Below are 9,948 nucleotides of genomic sequence, written 5' to 3'. Positions count from 1 at the left end.
CACACACACACCACAGCCACACACTGCTCATCTGAATTCCTCCAGCAGAATGTCTGATGTGTTGAATTGGCCATTGGCTGATGCTCTCTCTCTCTCTTTCTCTCTCCCTCTCTCTCTATTGTTGTTTCATACTCTTCCTCTCTCTGCTCCTCACAGCCTCATGTGTAGCAGTCAGTCTGCCCCCATCCCTCCGTTTGACTGCTGATGAAAGCCAAAACTAGCTGAAAACAAAGATTCGTAATTCAGACTCACCACAGACAATACTCAGGCAGAATACGATGAATCTCAGTCACTTCATTCAAGACAGGTTTATATGAAAAAATGATTTCCGTGGGTGAATTTCTCTTTGACTTCCTCCTCTAAATATGTCACTTGGACGATTATTGGATTGTATTTGAAAAGTCATTTGTGCATTCCCATTCCCAGTGACACATGGACACATTAGATTAGATTAAATTAGATTAGATTAAAACTGTTGTTTTAAGTTTGTTTCACGTTAGGTGAGTCTCACCAATATACAAGTGGATGCATCTTTTGCCAGAGGTCAGAGTAGCTCATGGGACTTTTAAAGGGCTTTGCTCAGTGATGCCTGGACAAAGTGAAGCTAATCACTTGCCTGCCTGTGAGGGTTTACTGTTTGTGATGCTCAGGATGGGTCCAGAAACGTGGATAATAATAAGGAAATAATACCTCTTTGCCAAGGAACAACAGTAATGTCAACAGTTCAAAGGGCAGCACAATTTTAGCTATTGACTTTAATCTTAGGGAACAAAATTTTACCTAATGAACCATAGTGAATGCTCCCTTGACCCCCATTAGAAAATGTCTGTGACAGTGTCGTTCCTTTATGCAAATTCCCATCTGGCACGATTATCTCTCTAACTCTTTTTCAGTTTCTCCGACCCATTGCTTCTTTCATCAGTGCCAGTGCAAAAAAGTTTCCAACAACCTTTGTTAACCTCTAAACACCTGAATTAGGCAACCGAACTGTACCAAAATTACCCAAATTCTTTATTATTAATATTATTATACATATGTTCCTTTAGGCACGGAGTACTTTATTATTATTATTATTATTGGTGTGAATGCTGATTCAGCATTGACACAATTGTTCTCACTCTTCATTATTCCCACTTACCTTACTTGGATGAACCCAAACAAAAAAAAAGTTGAAGATGTGGCCTGATGCACTTCATGAGTCATAACTCTTCAATGCTGAACTGGCAACCAAATTGGGAACTGTTGTACATACAGCCACATTCCACAAGTGTGTAACATTTCATAATATTCTACCCACAGGACCTGGGTTACGTTGACACAATGGTACAACCATGAAAATAAGGAAAAACAACATATATTTATACACACTAACATTGTTCATGTGCGTGAGAAAACAGGAAGGTTTTCAGTTTAGCTTTAACGTAGGCACAGTTTTAATAGATTGCAGCTCATGCAAGCAAAGCATTCCAGAAGGCATTTCCACAGCTATAAAAGTACCTTTACCAGCTCCAGATATTCTGAGTACAACCAGAAAGCCTCTGTCTGAAGACCTGAGAGGTCTGATGAGGGTATAGTCAGCAGAGATACAGTATACTGGGAAGCTAAGCCATGGAGTGTCTCAAAAACCAATGAGGAGGATTTGTAAGTGAATTCTCTGTTGAATGGGAATCAAATGAAATGATCTTGGAGTAATGTAGTAATGTTTTCTTGTACTGGTAAGAACTGTGACGACTGAATCCTGTGTGAGATGAAGTCTTCCCCTCTCATGTTTTGATAATCCAAAATAAAATTGGCAATTGAAACTGAAACAGTTTTCAGAAAAACTGAACATTATAACCTTCATGTAGGAGAATTAATTGCAGGACTGTTGTATTAGACTGCATTAGTTTTAGCTAGGTAAAACAAATATAACGTTTGATATTTACAGAACTCTCTATTTTGTCTAAGCACTGGGAATCAAGTCTTATAGTAGTGCAGTGTTATTTGTTCAGGTCAACGGACATAATTCTGAAGTGATCTTTTGCCATAGGACCCAGGCTATTTATAGTGATGCTGACAGTACCAAAATAAGAAATACTACCCATTCAGATTATTCAAGGCCTTGGCACAGACAAAAAGGAGAAATCACACAAAACCCATCCATTCCATTAACCAGGGTCTCAGTAATATTACAAAGCGGGGCCATGGCAACGCACGTCTAAATTTCTATTCCTTGGCGTCCCACGTTATACTCGAATAGACGCACTGCAACATGAGGGGTTTGGAGACGTACGTCAAATCTTCTGGTGTTGTTGTCCGGAGATGTGTTTCCTCAGCCCAGGCAGTCCATTTACTGCTGGGATTTGTGTCCAGTTTTATATGGATGTTGCCTTCACGTTCCTGTGGCCTCACAGGTTCTTCATGCAGGTGAGAAACTTCTTCCACCCCCACCTCCTTTCCTCTCCAGGTTGATCACTGATGCCTTCAGCTGCCAGAGGGGGATTCAGTTGGCATGCAGATAGCAATCTGACTTTCAGGACAAGTTTGTACACTCCTTGAATGACTCCTGGAGGATTCGCTTGCTCCAAGAGACTCACCACAGTGTTGCGTGTGACTCTTTGAACTGGCTGATTATTGCATAACCATTGACATTGAATCTGCCATGACAGCCAGGTATTTTTCTCCCTTTTTCACTTTCACTCCCATTGGACCTGGGACATCAATGTAGACCAACCCCCATGGAATAACACTCCTGATTGTCTGGCCTATTCTTTGTCCTTTCTTGCCTGGATTGTGCATCCCACACACTTGGCATTGTTTCAGGACTTGTGTGATGCATTTCTCTGGCAACCTCCTTCAGGCATATCTCTGGGTTAACAGCTCTACCCTTTGGTGAGTCTCCCCAGCATCCCGCTAGTATGACCTCACGTTCCTGGACATATTGGTCAACTTCTGTGTTACCTCGCCACTGAGGTCCTTGTGTGGTGTGCACCGTGTGGTGCACCACTCCCACCCATATTCAGTCTTCAGTCCAAGCAAGTTCCTCCATAGGTCACTATGGGCTACAGCCTTTCCCTTAGCACCTTCAGAAGCCTTCTCCAGCCAGATGTGTAAGTCCAAGGTCCTCCACTACTGCTGTGACTTCTGTTTGGACCGTGCCTTGAACTGTTTGAACATTGTCTGTGTTCCTCATTGCCATTTCTTTTAAGGGTTTGTGTCCCCAGTAGGCTTTGCCATCTCTGCCTTTCTTTTAGCCATCAACAGCTCCCACTCCGTGTCTTTTACTGTGGGAGAGCAGGGCCTCTTTTCCAAGTCACTGTGACACAGAAAATAAAATAAGAGGCTATTAATACCAAAGTAAAATTATAACTAATGATTTTACTTCCACATCAGTCAGTGTCTTTGCCAGTTAAATTTTAAGGACTTGATTTTTACAGTAATTTTGTGTAATTAGAGTGGTGCCATGACACAATTAACTGAAGGCAGGAATGGAAGAATAATCTCTCTCCATATGATACAGATAGTGGGTTTCCATAGCTACAGCCCAGTTGCAGAGTGAGGCTTTCCGCTTGCAGTTTATGAAAAAGGAGACACTTGAATTTGATGATAAATAACCCATTATCTTTTCAAATAGCCTGTGTCTGGGATTAGTTTCCCATCGTCCTTTCTTTCATTTCATGTTTTCATTTTCTCTCTTCACTTGATGCTAGTCTTGACTTTCTGTGTTTCCAGATGACAGGTACCATCAAAGTCAGGGTGTTTGTCTCAGATACATCGAAAATAAGATCCAGATTGTTGCTGCGGGTGTTTCTTAAAGTGGTTTTCTTGAAGACAAACCCAGAAAGGTCTTCACACCATGTCAAACAAAAGGCTGCAAAGTCATATCAGATAATATAGGACTAAAGACCAGGCCACCACAGCATTTAAAACTTTGTAATTTTGCAACAAAATCAGTTCCTCATTGATTGATTCACTGTGAAGTTGATTCAAATCAGTTTGTCAATGAGATTGCTACATATTCATTAGTTAATAGTACAAATACATGTTTTGAATTAACTGTGATCTTATTGTCCTGTTACAGGCCGAGCTTACAAGCTTGCTAACTAACGGTAAGCATGCAGTTGTTGCTGTTGTTACCTTGTTACATCTATTTTTTCCCTCTGTGGCGACTGTATGTGTTCTCCACCACCTGGCCCTGGGATTAGTCCCTACACCCCCATGCCACCACGTTTTGAGGTTTTTTCCAGTGTTGAATAAGAGCGCTGCATCTGGCAGACATGAAACAGGCTGCAATATAATCCCTCCAGCTGCTTGTGCTTCATCAGTGTACGTCCACTGAAAGTGTTTGTTTCTGCCACTGATAGGCTCAGATTGTTATAATAAATAGGGAAGAATGGGATACCTTTTTGTGAAAGGGTAAGATCCTTTTTGGTTTAATAAGAAACAGCTGTTGTATCTGTTCTCACCAAAGCCACTGGACATAAAACACACTTCAACCAAAACCTTGGTTCATCCTTACACTGATCCAACAATCATCACCAACTCGGGATTGGTTGAAATAAACTCTTAACTCACTGAACTGGGAGAGGAGAGAAAGAGAAGCAGCAAAGGAGGACAGGAGAGGTGTAGATGGTGTTGGTGGTGGCATGTCACAGGGGGCACTATGCACCTCAGTGTCTGTCATTTATCGTTATTAACGCTCTGTAGTTCTAGTCATGATTGGAGGAGGATGCATGAAAGGGCAAGGAAATAAACAGAACCAAATGGTAACTGTAGGAGACTGTAGGAGGAAAATGGGTGGTGTGGGGGAGTAGATTATGAAAAGGGTGATGGGGACAAGTGAAAATGAATCAGCACCTCAATAACAGCTTAATAACATGTTTCCACAAAATTCTGTTGACATGGTAGGTTAATGGCAGGCTGGGAACAACATGCTTATTGACAGTAACAGTTAAGGAGAGTAATTAAAGTCATTAATTAAACATGGGAGTCACACAGATACAGAAGTGCTCCCAAACAAGTAGGCTCAAGCTTTTCTGGTCACAGCATCTCCAGAGAAGTAAGAAGAGGAGCCAGTGACTTAGAAAAGGTCATGTAGGTGCTAGTCTAATGCTAAACCCCAATGGTAAAAAACGCCAGGTTAGTGGTGGTGTGTTGCTTTGGCAACCAGTGAGCAGTGTTGGCGGTAACGAGTTACAGAGTTGCATATTAACTAATTTTTAAAACTTTTTTTGTTGTATATGTATTGTTATAGTTTTGCAATTATTGTATTTCCCTGTTGCTTTTGTTGCCACATTCAAAGTTATGGAAGTTATTTGCGTTATTTTAATTTGTGGGTGAAGGTACAAAGACGTCACGGTGAGATGCAAATTGCCACATTTCATGGAAGAAAAACAGATTTCGCAGGTTGTCATGAGGTACAGCATATCCTGTACCACAATCACCTGCTACAGTAGACCTGAAATGAGTCATAGATTGGCTGAATGTGGTAAGAGGTGTACGGCACATGCCTGTTTGAGTCCAGAGATAACAAAATGCTGTCATATGAATTATGTCTTCACAGCAACACACCATGAAAAAAGACAAACTTAAACTTGTATTCAAGGAGAAGATAAAATGCCAGGCACACATACGAATACAAACACGTGTGTAGCTTGTTTACTCAACCTGTCAAAACTACCTTTACCAGTACAATGTACAACAGAAAACTACACAGGCCATCTACCTTACTGATATTATGAATGAATAAACTGCCCTGTGTGGTTACTTTGACATTTCAACTTAAAATTAGCACTTTATAATCATGCTGCCTTAAAATATATTCCGCTCACAGTCAAATTCAATGCAGACTCACAAGAGACTGGAAATAACGCAGCAAGGCTGCAAACAATCAGTAGAGGGCGCAGTAACACCATTGATGTAATACTACCATTACCAAAAAGAGTGAACTTGAAAACAGCATAACAAGTGACGGATTCGGAGGAAATAAATGTGTCTTGGATGGAGGAGGTGTAACCGACATATCCCGTCCTACTCCCAGTGTTTTTCATTCATTCGTAAAATACTCATATACTCTTAATTTACCCTTAATTTATTTTCGTCCTTCTGCCTGCCCTTCTTCTCATTTCTCAGTTTGTACCTGAGATGGGAGCGGAGGAGGCAAGTAAGAGACATGAGGCATTTAACAATATGAGACATCCTTGCTTCAGAGCAGTCAATAACACATGACGTGGCACAGCAGCTCCTCTGTCCGTTGTTTTGTCATCGCCTTCGACTGTTTGTTATGATGTCTGTCAGATGAGCGGAACACTGTTTATGACACTTACACTGACTTTTAATTCAAGTCACAACATGCCATTATGTGACAAGAATGTAAAGATGTCATACTTCTTTTTACTTAACCCACAGAGACATACGTATATATTTCATTATGCAAAGCACTACAGATGTTTGGATGAGAAATACTCCACAAATATAATTGCATATGTTTACGACTGAGTGATATATACACACACACACTCATCTCGACACAAAGTATATATGTAAATATTTCTCTCTCTCTCACCTGTACGTAAAAACTGTAGATAATATCTTCACAATCCAGAAAAATGTCTCTGCAACATTATGACATATAGAAACATGACAAGGTTGTAATGAGCATTAATAGCACATGTTTAAAGGAGCGGTTTGTATGTTCCAGCTGTGTGGCACGGCCCTTTCATACAGTACAGCAGATACAGCTGTGCACCCTGCAGCAAACCTCTGCACTCTTCTCTCCTCAGTATGCATTTTGGGAATTTGAGACATCCTCCAGGACAACGAGCTGCGATAGATTTCAGGGTCAGAGGCACAGGGAGGAGAGAGGAGCACGGGAGGCATAAAATAGAGAAATGAGAAGAGCCTTGTGTCGAGCGTTCCAGCCTTTCCTATTGTCCTCCTCGTGTTTTTGGATATTTGCTATGTGTTTCTCTGCCCGTCTACTGGACTTTTGGTTCTTGCCTGCTGCTTGTTGGATTAGTTTGCCCGACTGCCATCTCTGGATTTCACCTTTGCTTGCCTCATCATTCTGAAGGCTTTGCACCTTTTTTGTGTGAATAAATCATTTGAACTGCACAAGCTCTGCCTCTGGCGTAAGCATTTGGGTCCTATTCCCTGTGTTCCTTGCTAGCCCGCTTGCACAATCATGATGGAGACTTATGCTTTAAATGGTGTATGTGTATGTTGCTTTAAATTAAGTATGACTTAAGCAGAAAAGCACATTTAAGTAGCTCTTTATAAAACTTTGCTTTGAAATGGAAATGATCTTATCTCTAAGCAAAGTCTAGACTTGATGCTTTTGCTTATGAAGCAGCATTGCAGTTTAGAAGCGTGTGTGTCCTGTGGTAAACTGCCTGAGCATGAACAATGTGCTAGGAATGATCAGTTAAAGCCTGAATTAGCAGACATATAGTCATTGTTTTCAGATACATCACATCAATTAGTGATTAGTGATTTTTTGCCCTTCTAGTTTAAGGTCAGACCATGTCTTTTGAATATTAGCCCCAGTTCTGTCTTTCTGTCCACCTCATTCACTGCAGCACACTCCCAAGCAGCATGTTGGCTTTGTTTGTCTACCCACGGTTTAGTGTTGCCTTGCTTCTTTCTCCTCTGGCATCCCTGTGATCTTGCCTTCAAAAAAGTTTGCTTTTCGCTTGTGGTCCATGGCAATTCCTGACTAAACCCTCATTTGTGCTGGCATCATATAAGGGGAAATCACAAGGCAGGTCCTGTCAATTGAAGTTGATGTGAAATTTATAGATCACAGTTGCACAAGTTACAAATGGGAGATCTGCTTAAGTTTTTTATGGTCATCATATATTATGAATCAAACGAATGATCTTAAGACTGAGAGCAGAATTGCCCAGGGCAAGTATTCATTTCAATAAATAACAAAGCTGGTGCTCGCTTTTCTGCACAAGCACACCATGTGCGTGGAGTAAAACTGTTTTTGCAGCATATATATACTGTGGAACATGTGGTCTTGACTTGGTGCCTGACACCCGCTTGCATGGGAATGGACCTGTACTTGAATTATTAGACCGCCTCACCATAGAGAGGGGGTGACTGAGGGTGTCATTTACAAGATCATTCAACAGGAGGCAGAGTAAGAAAAGACTGAAATTTCCCTGCACAGTTACAGAAAGGTCCTGGGTGATAACTGCTAGCTGTAAAAATGTAATGCATCAAAATTCCAGGAATATAACAGGACAATAGATGGTCCTAAAGAGAGCCAAGATCGGGGAACAAGGAGGCGGTGACTGAGAGTTTGAAGTGGTGAGCTTGTTCGGCTGAAATCAATGCAAGAGAAATGTTGCCATTCAGATGCAGAGCAGCGGACAAAAACTAGACAGAATACAAAACAGACGGCAAGCTCACATACTGAGAACTGCTTTTGAACTGTCTATACTGCCGAGACAGGCTCATGAAAAAGATGTTACATTTGAGCTGCAGAACATGTAGGATTGCTAAAATCAATTCAATATAGATCAACTTTGCATTTGTTCAGGGAAAACCTGATGTGATGAATCATCCAACAGAAGATTTCATTGACAGCTGTGTGCACTCTGAAGGACATCATAGACAACAGTGAGGATTACAGTAGAAGGTACTGACTGTTCCCTTCAACAGTTGCCAGTATCTACAATGTTTGTCCTTCAGTTTCACAAAAATAACTAATGAATACAATAAAGAATGCTCTCAGTTGTATTGGGAGCATTTCTTAGTAAAACCAAAGGGGCAGAGATGAGCTTCATGCTCCACTTAATTATAACCCTCAGCAGCATTGATAAGCAGAAGGAATACACCATCTGATAAATGACAGTGGGAAACCAACCAGCTTGAGTTGGTAGCTTGTTAGGACTCAGAAGACGGCTGTTTGTCCCTGCACTCTCACATGCAGCCCGGCTGTGGCTCCAGGTGGGAACGTGTGCAGCTCCCTTTCGCAGACAGCACGATAAACACAGCAAATGCAGAAATACTAGAGGAAAGCAACGTCTGTCTGTGCTCTAACATCGATTGCATGGGCCAAGGTTGGGGACTCTGTGGTTTTTGTTGCCGTAACAACCCTGCCTGGTTTGCTGGCTACCATGGCAATGCATCAAATTTAGAGTAGTGGAAAATAATAGCTGCCGGGTGGGTGGCTTGGTAGCAAGAAAAGAGGCAGACTGTCGTCACAATGTAATTAGTTATCATCCTCATACGTGGAGGGGACAAAGAGCAGGACAATTCTGTTTTCCCCAGCTGGGGATTAATAAATTGATCTTATCTTATCTTATCTTACACAACTAAGTGTTGTTTCATTGAGAAGAACACACAAGGTCAAAAAAGTTAAATTGCCTTTGGCCTTTTTACTAAAAGACTGATCCAAGGTTTGGGCTTGTGAAATGGAGGAAAGAGTGATGGTGAGATACGTAAAGTCTTAATAGTAGGGGTTATTATTTTCATTATTGCTTATTCTGCCAACTGTTTTCTCATTGACTCAACCAATTGTTTAGTCTATTTATTGTGGGAAAGTAGTGAAAAAATATCCATCCAATTAACTAAAGCTCAGGATTGCTTGTTTCCTCTGATCAATGCTCCAAAACCACAATAATAATAATGATAATAATTACCACTGAATAAGACAAAGAAAAGCAGCACCTTGTGGGATATTCTTCAGCAAAATACCGTGATTACTTAACGTGGCATGCTAAAAAAGTCAGAAACCCCTCCAGATGCCAAGGCCTGCAGCTGTATAAGGTCTTGGGGCCAGCTCTGAGCAGATACCAAAACTAAGGCCAAGACATTTAAGGGGATCAAAGTTCTTTTGCAGAAGACGACGACAAAATTGATTTAAATGGGATTTAAAGGAAAAATAATCCAACGCCACGACTGGAATAAAACCGATATTGGAACTGAGACATTAAATGTTTGTCTGAAACACACAACCTC

The sequence above is a fragment of the Chelmon rostratus genome, chromosome 6 (assembly GCF_017976325.1).
Source record: "Chelmon rostratus isolate fCheRos1 chromosome 6, fCheRos1.pri, whole genome shotgun sequence".
Lineage (NCBI taxonomy): Eukaryota > Metazoa > Chordata > Actinopteri > Chaetodontiformes > Chaetodontidae > Chelmon > Chelmon rostratus.
Note: the sequence above shows the minus strand (reverse complement) of the source record.